Below are 18,200 nucleotides of genomic sequence, written 5' to 3'. Positions count from 1 at the left end.
GTAAAATGGAATCACACAGCACAGCTCAACAGAATGCTGTTGAAATCCTAAATAAATACCACATTTAGCTGATAGTGTTTAGAAGTTCCATACAATGTGATATAGAGGAGCCAATGCATTGTTAGCACCTTGGTGTCTCCTTAATGGAATGCTGAAACTTCTATTCAGGTAGGCCAGACTCTTACTTTAGTGTGTCTCAATTAAATTTTATGTCTGATGTGTCCATTTGTCGTAGGAAAAGAAACAAGTTCAATGAAAGGGACACTTTGAAGGTTTTTATTTCCTATGGGGACAGTTTACTTCTGTCTGGAAAGTCCCTTCATAGTTTTGGTTGTTTTCCTTTAAGGTGGTTGAGAATGGTTATACAAGAGGTGTTAAGAGATACAGAGGTATTGGAAAACACAGACGCGTTTTCCAACTGGTAGACTCTCTGCCATTCTTGCAGCTGCTTCTAGAAGGACTTTTCCACAAAGGCTGATAGAATGAAGTGACTGAAACAATCATTTTTGCTCATAGTCATTTTATTGCAGAATGAAGTCTTTAGAAAACCAGAGCTGGATTTTTGTTATTAACTCTGGGTTCTGCCTGACAGAGGGCTGTGTGCATTTGGCAGCCACTAATGCTATTTGCTGGTTGGGTTATGAGAGTTCCTCTAAAGCTGGTAAAGGAAACGACACAAAGGTAGAAAAGACGTAGATATTTGCTTCTATCTGGAATACTGTTGTTGTTTGCCTTTCCTCTCCTTTAACAAAAAGCCTTGTAAACTTTAGGGAATTGAACCTCACACCAGAGAGAAACGAATGGGCCTTTATAGTTAACGATTTGTCCAATATCCCCAAAGGAGATTTTAATTTTCATTTTGTTCATTTTAATTCTCTGCCTGAAATGACTAGCTCCTTTTTCTAAATAACAACATAAAAGAAAGAACAAAAGAAGGAAGAAAGGGAGGCAGGAAGGCACAGTGTTCTTTATTGGAGGGTCTAAAATAAGAGATTAAAATAGGATGTGGGGCCCTTAGAAATGCAACCTCAGTGAAAAAAGAGTTTGAGGGAAAGAGAGCTTGAAGGCAAATATATTGGGGATCTTATGGTTCTGATGAATATGCCCTTTGTTCTATGCAATAAATGGATTATCTTCCCTGCCAAGGCTGAAAGAAAATGGATTTCCCCAAGGAATGTCCCATCACTGGAGAAGAGATTTGCCATCAAAAGCCACCATGCTCTGAGGAGATGTAGCAAGAAGATTAAACATTTAAGACAGATGATGGGGCAGAGGAAGGAGTGAAAACAGGAATGTAGAAAAAGCAAAATGTCAGCATCCTGAAAATGAGATCCACAAACATGAAAGAAGGAAATTAAGAGTGTCAATATTAAATCCATGGTTTGTATCTAGTGGCTCTGAGCAATTTGGAGTTTAAGGAAAAATACAGTGGTGCTTCTTATGTGTCATATATGCATAACAGAGCCCATCTCAAATAATATTACATAGTACCCCACAGTCCTAAAGGAGCATCTGAAAAAATGTAAAGGTTCATATTATAAGAAGAGTTTAGAGCCCTAGCAGATGTCACCAAGCAATTTGGTTTCACAATTTTCAATTTATTTTCTAAAATTTGCAATTAGTCACCATTTTCTAAGTTTTGCAACAATATTCTAAAAAGTGCACTGCCAAAGCCAAAACAAAACAATTTAAGTTTTTAAAAAAGACACATTATTATTATTTTTTTTAGCAATGCAGAGATAAAGATCTTGAGCCTGGATTCAAATTCCAGCATCAATACTTGTAGCCTCTGAGATACTGCATAAGTTCCTGAAAATTTCTGGCCTTAGTTGACTCACCAATAAAGTGGGAAGAATGATGGATCCTGTCCCGAAGGATTGTTGTAAAGACTAATTGAGTTAATGGATGTAAACCATAAAGCACTTAGAAGGGTGTCTGGCATATGATAAGTCATTATTAACATTTTGTTCTTAATTTTATGATTTTTCTCACCAAAATATCAGTATTAGTATTATTTTATTATTATTTTAATAACTATTTCTTTTTTAAAAAAAATACATTTTATTTCTCTCCCCTTCTCCCCACCACCCCCCCTTGTGTGCTCTCTGTGTCCATTCACTATGTGTTCTTCTGTGTCCACTTGCATTATCTGGTGGCTCTGGGAAACTGCTTCTCTTTTTCTGTTGCATCATCTTCCTGCGTCAGCTCTCCATGTGTGCGGTGCTACTCCTAGGCAGGTTGCACTTTTTTCACATGGGGCAGCTCTTCTTGCGGGGTGCACTCCTTATGGGTGGGGTACCTCTATGGGGGCGCCCCTACGTGGCCAGGCACTCCTTGTGCATGGCAACACTGCACATGGGCCAGCTCACCACACAGATCAGGAGGCCCTGGGGATCAAACCCTGGACTCTTCATATGGTAGACGGACACTCTATCAGTTGAGCCACATCCACTTCCCTCAGTATTATTATTATTATTATTATTCCTGTAATTAATCAGTCAACCAACTACATTAAGTAAGTACTATTGCACAGAAGCAGGATAAAACATGATTCTTCCTCTTCAAGAACTTACCAAATGATTAACAAGTTAAATGTGGTAGAGTAAGTTATGTATCCCAATGTAGACATTTTCTTAATCTGTATCCTAATTGTAAATAGGACCTTTTGAAGATGTTATTTTTATTTAATACTTATGGTATGCCCAACTGAATCAGGGTGAGCCTTAATCTGCATTACTTAAGCCTTTTTTAAAAAATCACTGTTAAATATTCATTTACTTGCTTAAAAAACATTAATCAAGGGTTTACTCTATGCCAGAGAAATAGTAGATGATTTTGTCCCACTATTATGATCCTATAATTATTTTGACCTCACTATTTTGATTCTCAGAGCACTTTAATTCTGTTCAATGAATAAAAATATTTTAAATCAGAATTATTCCAGCACCAATAAATTCTTTTTTTTTTTTTTAAGTTTTGACAAAATGTATAATGGTCTGTATCCATTATGGCAATGTAATTGTCCCCAAAATGCTCCATGTTACACCTATTCTTCCCTCTCCCTCCCTTCAGAGGTTTTATATCAATGTTACAAGTTTTTCCATTGCTAGAATGATAATAACTCTATTTTAGTCCATAGTTGCAGTCACCCTTATGTTTGCCTATTTTTCAATCTTCAGAATTTAGGATGGTGATGCCCACTCTGTTTCTAATTGAGAGGAGGCTTAGATCCCATGAGGGACATGGATGGAACTGTCTTGCTTGCATTTGTAGATACTCTCTGTTTTCTGGGGATGGGCATTGTCTATCATTATCCTCTTATTAGGATAAATGGGTGAGTCCAATGAACTGGAGTGTATGTGTTGCAACTCTGCTGAGAGTCAGGAGTCAACTTGCATAAGACCAAACCAAAGATTTCAGTCTCTGATACATAGATTTAATGAGAACAGTGAAAATTTTATGTTCATATAAAAGGGACAGAAAAGCCATGTGTAAGGAAATTATAAATGAGTTTAACTATTATATTGGGAACATGTATTCAAAGGTAAGGCCCACTGACAGTGTGCTGAATTCCTGAGATTATCTGCCCTACCGATAGTGTCTAGATGTCTCTAGAACCCTCAGGATCACCCCTGCTTGAGCCACTGTTTACTATGGCAGTCAATGAGATCCTCCTGAGATGTGTATAACCGTAACCTCTGGAATGACCTACTAACTCACTTTAAAATCTCTTAGCCATAAAAACTCATTTGTATTTAATATTTCCCCCTTTGGTAAGGTCTTCTTCCAAATACATCACTAGCTGGTGCTTGGTAATAATCTCTTGGTGCCAGAGAGGCTCATGCCCAGGAGCAAAGTCCCATGTCGGGGGGGGGGGGGGGGGGGGGGGGAAGGTAGTGAGTTTGTATGCTGAGAGTCTTTTATCAGCAGAAGAATTCCAAAAGCAGTGAGTCAGAGAAAGCCACAGGGAGTAGTCAAAAGTTTTAGAAGTCAGAGGATGCCAGAAGAGCAGACACACGGAGAAAGAGAGTTCCATGTGACAGGAAGCAGAAATGCAAGCCAAGGAACCCCAGGGATTATGGCAAACCAGCACCAGAATGCTACAAACCTCAGAGAGAAAACATGGTCTTGACATGCCTTGATTTTGGACTTCTCCTCTCTGAAACCATGAGACAATAAATGCTTGTTGTTTAAGCCAACCCATTGCTGGTATTTGTTATAATAGACGGGCAAGTTAAGGCACATGGTATGGGTTAAAAACCTATTACAAAATTTTGAATTTCAGTTATACTACTTTTTGAGGATTTCTATTTGAGTCTTTTTTTTCCCTTAGGAGGTACCAGGGATTAAATCCAGGACCTCATACATGGGAAGTAGGTGCTCAGCCACTGAGATATAGCTGCTCTCCAGTGAAAGTTTGTTTTTCATTTGTTCGTTTGTTTGTTTTGTTTTTAGGAGGTACCAGGTATTAAACCCAGAACCTGGTACATGGGAATCAGGTACTCAACTACTTAAGCTACACCTGTTCCCCGTTAGTGAATTCTCCGTCTTCTACTTTCTTGACACATTTATTACAGGTTTTTATTTATTTATTTATTTATTTATTTATTTGATTGGGGTTTTTTCTCTCTTTTTTTTTAATGTTACATTCAAAAAATATAAGAGGCCCCCACATACCTCCCCTCCCCCCACTCGACATTCATTGCATTTGGTGAATACATTTTGGAGCACTGCTGCACCACATGGATAATGGTTTACATTGTAGTTCACACTCTCCCCCGGTCCATCCAGTGGGCCATGGCAGGACATACACTGTCCAGCATCTGTCCCTGCAGTACTACCCAGGACAACTCCAAGTCCTGAAAATGCCCCCATGTCATATCTCTTCTTCTCTCTCCCTACCCTCAGCAGCTACCATATCCATTTTCTCCACATCAATGCTACAATTTCTTCCATTACTAATCATAATAGTTCCATAGTAGAATATCAGTAAGTCTACTCTAATCCATACTCTTTTCCTCCATCCTGTGGACCCTGGAATAGTTATGTCCACTCCACCTCTATATTGAGAGAGGGCTTAGATTCCACATGGATGGTGGATGCAATTCTCCTACTTGCAGTTGTAGGCACTCTTGGCTCCCTGGTGTGGTGGTTGACCTTCTGCACCTCCCTGTTCACTGGTCAGGGTAAGTCTAATAAACCAGAGGGTACAAGATGCAAGTCTGCTGAGGCTCAGGGCCTGGCTGTCACATGGACAGTCCAGAGATCCAAGTTTCCTGAGTATACACCAACCCCAGTGCTAAGCACAGGTCCAGTAAAAGTGATAGAAGAGGCACGTGTAGAAAAGTCACATCTGAGTCCAACTCCATCACACTCAGGAACGCAAACTGCAAAGAGGGCCAACTGACATGGCACTGAGCTCCAGAGCCATAGAACCTGTGGGTCTCTGTAGCCTTCAGGAGAACCAGTACCTGGGGTTGTATCTACTTTGGCTGTCTCTGGGACCCTGCTGAGGCATGCATAAGCGTCACCCCTCCGATGACTTCCCGACTCTTTTTTGGAGACTCATAGTCATATAAACTCATTTGTCCTTTCCATTCCTCCTTTTATTCATGGTCAAAAATCAGTTTTTAACACCTAACATTACATGAAGACTGAGATATTCTGCTGGTCTGAGTTGACTCTTTTATTTTATTTAGTCTTTTTCTAGTTACATCATCAACTGGTGCTTGGTAGTAATCCTTCGGCATAAAAGGCATGCAAATTGGAAAGGAAGAAGTCAGAATTTTACTATTTGCAGATGATATGATCCTATACATAGAAAACCCTGAGAAGTCTACAACAAACCTTCTAGAACTTATAAATGAGTTCAGTAAAGTTGCAGGCTATAAGATCAATGTGCAAAAATCAGTAGCATTTCTGTACACCAATAATGAGCGATCTGAGGAGGAAATCAAGAAACAAATACTGGGAAGCGCGGACTTGGCCCAGTAGTTAGGGCATCCGTCTACCACATGGGAGGTCCGTGGTTCAAACGCCGGGTCTCCTTGACCCGTGTGGAGCTTGCCCATGTGCAGTGCTGATGCGCACAAGGAGTGCCGTGCCACACAGGGGTGTCCCTCTCATTGGGGAGCCCCATGGGCAAGGAGTGTGCCCCGTAAGGAGAGCCACCCAGCGCGAAAGAAAATGCAGCCTGCCCAAGAATGGAGCCACACACATGGAGAGGTGACACAACAAGATGACGCAACAAAAAGAAACACAGATTCCTGTGCTGCTGACAACAACAGAAGCGGACAAAGAAGATGCAGCAAATAGACACAGAGAACAGACAACAGGGGTGGGGGGGAAGGGGACAGAAATAAATAAATTAATTAATAAAAAATAAAAAAAGAAACAAATACCATTTACAATAGTAAATTAAAAAATCAAATACCTAGGAATAAATTTAACTAAAGATATAAAAGACTTATACACAGAAAACTACACAACACTGTTCTGGGAAATCAAAGAAGACCTAAATAAACGGAAGAATATTCTTTGTTCATGGATAGGAAGACTAAATATTATTAAGTTGTCTATCCTACCAAAACTGATGTACACATTCAATGCAATCCCAATAAAAAAAAAAAACAGCATTCTTTAATGAACTAGAAAAACTAACTGCGGCGGCTTGCTCGGTCAGTGGCGGTGGGGTCTGGCTGCGGACAAGGGGTCGGTCCAGCTTTGGACGAGGGGTCGGTCCGGCTTGGGACGAGGGGTTGGTCCGGCTTGGGACGAGGGGTCGGTCCGGCTTGGGACGAGTGGTCGGTTCGGCAGCAGACGAGGGGTCGGTCTCACAGGGGTTGCGCGGTTCGGCTGACAGGGTCGCCCGGAGAAGCAGGTGACGAACTGGGGACAAGGGAGGCCAGGCCCTTGTCGGGGGCTCTCAGGACTGGAGGGCGCATGGCAGAAGAACTACCGCGGAGACAAGGTAAACACGCAAGTCCAACTTTATTGAGGGAGAGGCAACAGCTTTATAGGGGCTGGGGAAGGCTGATTGGTCGAAGCCAAGCCCTGTTCTGACTGGTTGCTGGAGAAAGGTCAGTGGGAGGTACTGGACAGGGGAGGGGTGGTGATTAGGGATTGGCTGTTGCTGTTGCTGGGGGAAGTGGCAGGGTTTAGTGATTGGTGGCTGCTGTTGCTGGGGTAGAGGGCAGACTTGAGTTTCCCGCCTTGTGCCTGGCTGTTGCTGCTGTCGGGGGGCGGGGGGGGGGAGGCAGACTGGAATTTTCCACCCTGCACCTGCGCAGGGAGAAGGAAGAAGAAGGGTGTTGCCTCATAAGGCATCGTGTGGCGCTATCCGGGAGGAGGGGCGGCCGCGGAAGCATGGCTGCCGAGAAGGGGAGACCCGAGGGCACTCTGCGCCCATGCCGAGCTCCCTTCAGGGGTGGCGGTGAGTCCGACCAGCCACCCTATTATGGGGGCAGCGGCTTGGAATTAGGCCTACTGTGGCTGCTCCCCCGCCAGGCCAGCAAACCACACTTCAGCCCGAGGGGTGACCGCAACTAACTATGAATTTTATTTGGAAAGGAAAGAGGCCCCGAATAGCCAAAGACATATTGAAAAAGAAAAATGAAATTGGAGGAATCACACTACCTGACTTCAAAACATACTACAAAGCTACAGTAGTGAAAACAGCATGGTATTGGCATGAGGATAGACTTACTGACCAATGGAACCGAATTGAAAGTTCTGATATAGATCCTCATATATACAGTATTATGGTATTTGAAAAGGCCACTAAACCCACTCAACTGGGAGAGAATGACCTCTTCAACAAATGGTGCCTGGAGAACTGGATATTCATATGTGAAAGAATGAAAGAGGATTACCAACTCACACCTTATACAAAAATCAACTCAAGATGGATCAAAGACCTAAATATAAGAGCCAACACCATAAAGACCTTAGAAAGCAATTTAGGGAAACATCTACAGGACCTTGTAATAAGAAACTACCTCATGAACTTCACACCCAAAGCACGAGCAGCAAAAGAACAAATAGATAAATGGGACTTCTTCAAAATTAAAGCTTTTTGCATCTCAAAGGAGTTTGTCAAGAAAGTGAAAAGAGAGCCTACCCAATGGGAGAAAATATTTGGTAACTATATACCTGATAGGAGACTAATATCCTGCATATATAAAGAATTCCTATATCTTGAAAATAAAAAGACAACCCATTTTAAAAATGGGCAAGAGACTTAAACAGACACTTCTCTAAAGAAGAAATACAAATGACTAAAAAACACATGAAAAAATGCTCCAAATCACTAGCTGTTAGGGAAATGCAAATCAAAACTACAATGAGATACCATCTTACTCCCATGAGACTGGTAGCTATCAAAAAAAGTTCTGGAGAGGATGTGGAGGAATGGGAATACTCATCCACTGCTGGTGGGAATGCAGAAGAATTCAGCCATTCTGGAGGACAGTTTGATGGTTTCTCAAAAAACTAGCTAGAGATTTGCCATATGACCCAGCAATTCCACTTCTGGGTATATGCCCAGTAAAACTGAAAACAAGGACACAAACTGATATATTTACACCAATGTTAATAGCAGCATTATTTACTATTGCCACAAGTTGGAATCAACCCAAATTCCCATCAACAGATGAATGGATAAATAAAATGTGGTGTATACATATAGGTTTTTAAGAAGTCCTTTTCTGATAACTTCAAAATTTGAATGAATTATTGTTTCTGTTTTTCTTAATATTTAGTCATTTGGTCTTTCTTTTATTCTAAGGCCCTGTAAATTTTTTTATTGAATGCCAGACATTGTGCAAAAATATTGAAGAGCCAGATGGCAAGAAGATGAAATCCAGCAGATCACCTTCATTTATCCTTTATTAGAGGTGATGCATTTAAGTTTTGTCCTTATTCCTAGGGCAAAGCCCATACTCTTGTGAGTGGAATTTCTGGGTCTCCACTGAAAACCAGGGGTGTTTGTTGTATGCATATTTATCTATGATGTATATTCCTGAGTGCTAGAAACCCAGCAACACAGCTACAATTATTATCTCTATATCACAAATGAAGAAAGTGAAGTGTAATGAGGACAAATAATCTGACCAATGTCTTAGTTTGTGAAGTCTGCTATGACAAATAGCAACAAACTGTTTGTTTAACAACAGGAATTCATTGGTTCACAATTTTGGAGGCTGAAAGTACCAAAGCAAAATCTCTATAGGTCATGCTTTCTCCCGAAGTCTGCATCAGGCTGGTGCTGCCTTATTACAATCCTTGGGGTTTCTTGGCTTGCATCTCTGCCTCCTGTCACACAGTGAACTTTCTTCTTGTCTCCTCCTGCAACTCTCTCTGACTTCTGGCTTCCTCTAACATTATCTATGTCTCCTTCTAGATTTCCTCTCTTTATTAGGACTACAGCTAGATGTCTTAAGGTCCACCCTGATTCAATCTAGCTTCCTTTAAATGAGATCTTTAACGTTCCTATTTACAAATGGGTTCACATCCACAGGAACATGGATTAAGACTTGAACATCTCTTTTTTGGAGGACACGATTTAATACCCAATACCCAAGGTTCCAAAACTTACAAGTGGGATTTTAATTCAGGACTCTTTGACTCCAAAGATAAATGCTATCCTGGAGGAGCAAAGTGCCATAAGAGAACAAATGAAGGAAATTATTTCCACTTTGGATGATGAGTGAAGGCATCAAAGGGAAGGTAGTATATGAGTTGGGTATTTATAGAGAGGGAGAGAGCATTTTTGATGAACATGCACAAGGAGAAAGCAGACAAAGGTCATTTCAGGAGTTATAATTAGTTAGAAGGGCTGGAACCTAAGTTGCATGTGGGGATGCTAGGTAAGACAAAGATTGTGAGACCCAAACCAGATATGGAGGGACCCAAATAAATATTGTGTGAAGGGTCTCAGATTTGTTTTTATGTATTGCAGTAGTTATCTATTGCTGTGTAACAAACATCCCCCAAACTTAGTGGTTTAAAACAACAGACTTTTAATATCACATAATTTCTGTGGATCAGAACAGGGGTATGGTTTAGGTATTTGCCAATGGCTCACTGTCTCTCATGAGGTTGTAGTCAAGCTGAAGTCTTATCTGAAGACCTTGACTGGTAGAGGATTCACTTCTAAGTTCACTCATGTGGTTGTTGGAAAGATTCAGTTCTTTTTAATTCCTCACTGGCTGTTGGCTTGAGGTCTCTCTTAGTTCATTGCCACATAGGCCTATCAATAGGGCAGCTCACCTCAGAGCAAGTCAACAAACAAGAGATCAAGAGAACAAGAACAAGAACAGGTCCCCAAGATGGAAGCCACCATCTTTATATATCTTAACCTCAAAAGTGACAACTTATAACTTCTGCCATATTCCCTTCATTGGAAGAGACAATAAGTCTAGCTCATATTTAGAGGAAGAGATTTATCAAAAAGCCAGAAGGTTGGGGATCACTGGGGACCATCTGAATGGCTGCTGACCAAGATTTCTGAATGTGAATGTGACATAATTTGGACATCATCTGTCATCTATGCCCAAAACACTAAAGTTATTTAAAACTCTACTTACCATTAAACATCCAGATCCACTGTTAATTCATTTTAGGGATTTGCTAGCATTTTCGTTTCTAATAGTACATAAAATAATAGCACATATTACAATCATCAGTGTCTCAGATTCTATGAAAAAGGATATGAGTTCTGTGGTGGCCTCTGAGAGAGTAGTTTGCAAATATGGGTGTAGATAGAAGCTAGATCATGGAGATTAAGGAGTGAGCAGGGGTGAAGAAACATTTTTGTAATCTAACACATGGTTGGTTTTACACAAAAAGCCAAATCTCTAGTTATTAATATGTCCTATGCTTAATGTAATATTGTAGCATTCTTTTCATTTTGGTTACAGTATAAATGGGGTCAACTTCTGGGAATTTTATTGATTGGATTTTGAAACAGATGTTAATCAATTCACTGATAAAGTATACAAAATGGTAATAACATAATTGCATGTCCTTTTCTTTCATCTTGGCTCTTGATTCTTCTAATTTAGAAAGGACTTTACATAAAGAAATCAAGGAACTCATTCATCTGACACAAATTTATGGCCTTTCTTTAAGAGATTCCAAAACTCTCATACTCTATCTCATTTTTTGTTTAATACTGAGACTGTGACTACATTAGATTTCCTGGTACCCAGGGTTTTGTTTTACTGTGAATTCTCTGTGGTCAGACATGGAGAAGTATGAACATAGTGTTCATCAGCAGGGAAACAAGGACACTGCATATGGCTGGCATCTGCTCTAGGTTTTGGTGACCACAAAGTTCAACGTATATTGCAATCAGATGGTAATTTTTCAGCCCTCTCTGATATCTTTATTCCAGGAAATTGGCTAAATGTCTTAACTAGTATTTCACGAGTTTCTTCTGTTTATTACCTGCTTTAGTTTCCTTGGCTGCTCCAGCAAATACCATGAAATGTGTTGGTGTAAACATGGGAATTTATTAGTTTAGAGGTTTATTTTTTTTCCAAAGCAGAGAAAATGTCCAAATCAAGGCATCCTCAGGGTAATACTTTCTTCCTGAAGGCTAGCTGCAGTCAATCCTTGGCTCCTCTGTCTCATGGCAAGGCACATGGCAGCATCTGCTGGTCTCTTCCTTCTCTTCCAGGTTTTGTTTTCAGTTTCTTGCTTCTGTGACTTCTTTTCTTTCTCTATGTATTTTACTTCATTTAAAAGGATTTCATCAATAGGATGCTGAATAAGGCAGGTCACACCTTAATTGAAGTAGCCTCATAAAAGGTCCTACTTATAATGGGTTTACACCAATAGGGATAGATTAGATTTAAAAATGTGTCCTTCTGAGGTACGCATAGCTTCAAACCACCCCGCTCCATCCTCTGGACCTCAAAAAGACATGTTCTTTTGACATGCAAAGCACATTAATCCCATCATAATATTCCAAAAGCTTGTGAAACCTATAGAAACCTGATACAAAATGGAGAGACAGGCATAGGATAAATATTCCCATTCCAGTAGGGAGAAATAGAAAGGAAAGCAGAAATCACAGGGTCCAAACAAATCTGAAACAGCCAGGCATACTTCATTAGACTTCAAGCTCTGAGAGTCATCTATGGAATGATGTTTTTTCCTCTGGGCCTGATGAAGCTGCAGCCCCACCCTATCCAAGTGCTTGCACAGTGGCCATGCTCTTCCTGAACACCACGGGATTAATGTTCCACCCTCTCCAAGTACTGAGGTGGTAGCCAGATTCTCCACAATCCCCAGGAAAGAGGCTCCAACCTTTGAGAAAACTGGGGTGGTGGCCAAACTCCCTGCAATCTCTGGGGCACAGGCTCTAAACTCTAAACACTGGGGTAGAAACACTCTTCCTGAACAATGGGGTGGAAGGCCTGCCCTCTCTAAGTGTCAGGGCAGGTTCAGCCTTTTCACACACAACAAGTGAGGTAACATGTGAACACATTTCACAAATAGTAAAGGACCAAAATGGCTAACAATGGTTTTGAATATAGTCACTTTTGTAGCAATAGTGTCTTCTCCCTTTCTCCAGTTTGAAACCACCTTAAATACTTGGAGGAAAGATAAAGCTAAGGACTTGGGACCAGCCAAAAAATTCATGGTTGGATGACAGGGGTATTTGTAATTGGGTGACTAAACAGGTTCCTGAGCAGAAATTGGGTAGTAGCTGATAATAATTAACAGACACTCATGGATTCTCACATAGCATTTGACTCACGGGATTTACAGAGAAAAATGTAATAATATAAACTCTAAGCAATTCGATTCAAATTTAAATCATATATGCAGTTATGTATGTGTGTGTACATAACTTCCCAATGCTCATAACTTCTTAACAGTGTTCTAGAATATTAAAAACCCACATGAGTTTTTTCTTTCCAAGGAAAATAAAATGAGATCACTTTTGCACTTAACCAGGAATAGAAGACTTTCTGTCAAAAACTGAGTATATTGAATGATGTAGTTCCACAGAATCAGAGAGAGTAGGTGATACCAGTGATAGAGGTAAAATGTTAACCCATTTAACCTTGCCTATGTCAAATCATGCATAAGTTATCCTCTCCTATAAGAGAAAAAAGAAAAGGTATAAGAGTGATTTTAAGAGATTTTCATCTGAAAACATACCATTAAACAACCACTAGAAGAAGCATTTTGGTTTTGGCAAAGACATATTTTTTCCCCAAGGTGACTCTTGACTTCTAGCCACCAGAAACCAAGAATAAGTTAAAACAAGGGCCTGAAAATATTTCCAGTGGGACATCTCTCACTGGGCATGGAACCCTCCCAACCCCATCAATAGTCTATAAAAAGTTAAGAATATATGCTCGGACTCTGAACCGAGGACACCAAACTTCCGGAAAGACAACTACTTCTTCCCAAGCAGCTGATCCTCCTTTCCTGCTTGTCAGTGCCACCAGCTGGGAGAGGCTGTGTTTGGTCTCTTAATCAGGCCTTGCTGATGTCTGACATCATTGCCAATGTTTTCACTTACTCTTTGGCAACAGTTAAATCCTTGCCAAAGGCTAGTCAGAGAGTCAGAAAGCGTTGTTAGTGAGAGGCTGGGGAAATAGGAGTGTGACTGTCAGCTAGCAGTTGATGGTGAAGACAGGAGGGAGATCTAGGAGCTGAAACCATTTTAAAGGTCGCTCTGAGGGCAGAGCAAAGGATCTCTGATTTAGAAAAGGAAAGGGAGTTCTGGGACACTGAAGCATAGGATTCTGCTATCTGAGCGCTCTGACAGTTCATCATCTAGTCCCTGATTTTAAAGAGTGAGGACAGCTGTCACAGCCCATTATGGCTTAAATCAACAGCTATTTGTCTCAGGAGTAGTGTAAAAATAATCTGGTCAAACATAAATGCCAGATAATGCACCAAATACCTGCTTTTTAAGAACTATTGATATAAGCCACTATCTAGTCTTCTCTTGAATTCTTTCTCCTTACCTTTCCTTCTTTCATTTTCAAAACTGAATTGCTAAATAATCTAAGTTTAAAGTTCTTAGCAATATAATAAAAGCTTTCTGTGGAAGGCCAACATATATGACTAAAAGTTTATATTAGTGTAATATACTAAGGCTTACATAAAACACTTTAGAAAGGAATGCAGATCATTCAAGAACAATAATAGCAGGTTCATTTCTGAACTGAGATCATCCTTTAGCTCACTTTCCAAAACAGAAGACTTGGAAGAAGACAATGTCTTCAGTCTACTAGATGTCACATTCTGGACCTGGTCCTGTCCCACTCACAAGACCTGTCAGCTAAATTTGCTATAGTTGATTCTCCAAACACTAACTTGCTCTGTTATTTTTTTCTCTCTCTCTTTTTTCTAGGTAAGGAGGACATTTGTGTCTCATTCAGAAGATCAGGAAGGTCAGAGCTGAACTCTGTATTATGGGAGCAAGAGAAGCTGGGACCTTTCCTGAACATTGTTACCACATCAAAACAAGGGAACACTCAAGTCAGGTCCAGTGGGTACTAAGAAGGGCTTCTTCCATAAAACAAAAAGGAAAAGAGGAGAAATAAATGATGAATTGGGTTGTAGGCAATCAAGGCACCGAGAAACTCATCACAGAAGTCAGGATGCACATTTGTATCCACCATAGGAGGAATTCACTTGTGTAAACCAGTCAACACCCAACGATGGGCACACAATTGATTTTCAGTTGCAGATATCTGCACAAAGGTCTAAGAAGTAGCCTGCAGCACCTCATAGGGGTGAAGACCTTGCTTTGGTTCAGGGGTAGTAAGTCTACAATGACCCCTGGTTCACCTATACATGAACTCATCCGTCCCTATAGTCAGACATGGGGGACCAGCTCCAGGATCCAGGGAATAGTGATGCCAAGAACCACCTGCACTGCTCCAGCCCGGCAATTCGAGGTAGATGAGTTCATTTCCATTGGATAATGAAAGGGGGTCAAGAGGAGAGGGAAAAAGGCAGCAGCAAATTAATGGGCCTTGTGCAGTTGGAACTTCATTTAGGTGGTGAGGATGCTGACTGCTCAAACTATAATTCCTGGCTGTGGCAAGAGTTAGCTCCACCATTGGTCCTTTAAATCCAAGACTTCCTCTCACTTTCACATGAAGGTGAGGGGACAGTTTCCAGAGACTATTTACACATGGGGCTTTCTATAGGGGTAGGACTTTCTATTTACAGAAGGTGCTTTAAACCCTGCTATGTGAGATTAAGTAAACCACTTTAAAAAAAGAAGACCCACTAAGGCACCAAATTAAGCCAAAGATCTTGCAGTGACAAAGATATGCAGTGGATATATTCTATAAAAAGAATATGTTCAAATCTTACCAAGTTGTCGATTTAGTGTAGACGACCCACTTCCTTTGTCTATGTCAAAAGCCACTCATTCCCCTTCTTAATGAAAACAAGAGGGAGTGATTATACCTCCCGGGGCTGTGCAATTTATGCCGTCTGAAAGGCACTTAAGCGAGTGGCACATTATCTCACACATCTGGAGTTTACCAAATTAGCCAATTATGCTGGAGCTCATAAAACAAGGCCTTAAATGTCATTTAACTAGAAAATATTATAATCACCAAGTGGTCTGATTGTAAGATAATACTTGGGGCAGCATCAGTGGTTACAGAAAACAAATCGTGAAACAAAACACAGTTCAAAAGTCCCCAAAATGCAACCACATATTTTCTACGCAATACTTTCTGAAGAATACCAAATTTCTGAAGGCACCAGCAATCAACGTGTTTCTCATTTGAGACTAAGTTTAATCTGACCTTGTTTCCTAGTTGCTTTAGGCAAACCAATGCTCAAGAACTTTTCTCATAAGAACACTAAAGAATATACAGGATGAGAGTAGACTGAGTGAAAACCATGAAAACAATTGTCAATGACATGGAGTTATCTGTAAGGGGTAGGGAGGGCAGCAGCTGGAGTTATCAGAGGTTTGTGGTGTTGCCTCAGAATCGCCAAGATTTGGTTGACTGAACATATACGATATCTCAGGGATTTTGCATGTGAAGAGAGAGACAAAAGTTGCTTCAAATGGCTATATGATTTGAGGGTAGTACTACTGACGGTTTTAAAATAGACATTTAAAAATCAGGAATTTATTACCACTATTTCCACATTGGCTACTTTCCATTCAATTTAAAAATTTTGATTATTGATGAAATATGATATGTTGTCACAGAAAAGACTATGGTACTCCATTAACACCTGTGTGACCTCAGACAAATTATTGAACTTCTCTGGAGTTTAATGTATCACATACAAAATACAGATATAGTGCTATCCTGAAAATAATAGTGCTTGGTGAAAAAACTAAATATTAGCTTATGTCTTTCTTTACACATTTCAGTAGAATATCTTAAATTCTATTTAACTCTTTTTCCCCTTCTATTTCCAGAAGAACGGCTACTAGAGCGAGCCATTCTACACTGGCACATTTTATAATCCCAGCATCCATTTGTGAACAAGTACAAAAGAGACTAGAAAACCTTTCACAAGATAACTTTGAAACAAAGGGAAGTGAGGTACATGGTAAGTAAAGATTCTAGCTGTGATCTACCAGGTAAGTTTATAAAATGAAACTTTCTTGATTTTTCATTTGTATTTTTTGAGAAGTTGTGGGTTTACCGAAAACTCATGCATAAAATGCAGAATTCCCATATACAACCTGTGACAATTCGAAGCTGGGTGGATCCCAGAAAATCCTTTTATTAAAGCTAATCCATTCCTGTGCATGTAAAACTATTGTAGATTGAACCCTTTGATTAGATTCAGATAAGGGACCTTCCTTCTGATTAGATTACTTCAGTAGGGCATGACCTAGGGTGGGTCTTAATCCTCTTACCAGAGTCCTTTATGAATGGAGGAATACACATGCAAAGACACAGAAAAGAGCTGCAGAAACACTGAGAAGCCTCCAGAATCCAATAGAGAGAAAAAGCCACAGACAGAGGAACCCAGAAGTTGAAATAATGAGGCCTGGAGTAGAGGGAAGAGGTGAGTGGACACCACCAAGTGCCTGATCACAGTGACCTTGGGGGAAAAGTGAGTCTGAAGGAGAAGGCAGAGAATGGCAGAGCTGCCATTGTGCCTTGCCATGTGGCACAAGTCTAGGATTGCCAGCAGCTGAACTTTAAGGAGAGAGCTTTGCCTGATGCCTTGATTTGGACATTTTTCCAAACCTTGGAACTTTAAGCTTTTAATCTAATAAATTCCCATTATATAAGCCAATACATTTCTGGTACATTGCTTCCAGTAGCTTTTAGCAAACTAAAACATCACCCTATTATTATCACCTTGCACTGGTGTGGTACATCTGTTACAACTGATGAAAGCACATTTTTATAATTGTTCTACTACTTATAGTCCATGGTTGAAATTGGGGTTCTTTGTGTTGTGCAGTTTCATGGATTTTTTATTCTAATAACATATATACAACCTAAAATTTTCTCACTTAACTACTTTCAAATATATAATTCAGTGCTGTTAATTACATTTGCAATGTTGTGCTACCATCACCACTGTCCATTACCAAACTCTTCCACTGCCCCAAATAAACACTCTGAACATTTTAAGCCTTAACTCTCTAATCCTTACCCCCACATCATCCCCTGGTGACCTATATTCTAGATTCTGATCCCATGAATTTTGCTTATTCTCATTTCATTTTGGTGAGATCATACAAAAATCATCCTTTTATGTTTGGCTTATTTCACTCAACATGATGTTCTTAAAGTTTCATCTATGTCATCATATGTATCAGAACTTCATTCCTTTTTATGGCTGAATAGTATTCCATTGCACATATATACCACATTTTGTTTATCTATTTATTGGTTGATGAACACAGGTTGCTACATCTTTTGGCAATTTTGAATAATGCTGCTTTGAACATTGGAGTGGCAGTTTGACATTATTTTATGAATCCCAAAAAGATAAATATTATGTTTCTAAGTTAACCTATTCCTTTGGGTATGATACTCTGATTATAAATTCAGTTGAGGGAACTTTGATTAGATTACCTGTTAAGATTTGAGCTTTTTGATTCGACTATGTCAGTAAGGTATGACTCAGGTTGAGTCCCAACCCCCTTGCTGGATCTGTTATAAAGGGACAATCATTCAAGAAGAAACATGGAAGAGAAAACTTTTTCATTTTTGATCCTTCCA

At 40.0% G+C, this 18,200-nt stretch overlaps 1 protein-coding gene and 1 long non-coding RNA gene across 3 annotated transcripts in view; one reads left to right on the top strand and one right to left on the bottom strand.

Annotated features, from left to right (window-relative positions):
* The window catches only part of SLC25A21 (solute carrier family 25 member 21), a 560,688-nt gene that overhangs the window by 140,150 nt on the left and 402,338 nt on the right, over positions 1-18,200 (bottom strand). The window lies entirely within an intron of this gene.
* The window catches only part of LOC139437929 (uncharacterized), a 29,145-nt gene that overhangs the window by 10,697 nt on the left and 248 nt on the right, over positions 1-18,200 (top strand). The window contains exons 3-5 of the long non-coding RNA XR_011647810.1: positions 14,381-14,930; positions 16,430-16,563; positions 16,880-17,028. This is a non-coding gene — a long non-coding RNA (uncharacterized lncRNA). The remainder of the gene's footprint in view (positions 1-14,380; positions 14,931-16,429; positions 16,564-16,879; positions 17,029-18,200) is intronic.

This window comes from Dasypus novemcinctus, chromosome 3 (genome assembly GCF_030445035.2).
Source record: "Dasypus novemcinctus isolate mDasNov1 chromosome 3, mDasNov1.1.hap2, whole genome shotgun sequence".
Classification (NCBI taxonomy): Eukaryota; Metazoa; Chordata; class Mammalia; order Cingulata; family Dasypodidae; genus Dasypus; species Dasypus novemcinctus.
Note: the sequence above shows the minus strand (reverse complement) of the source record. Positions and strands in the feature narration are given on the sequence as shown.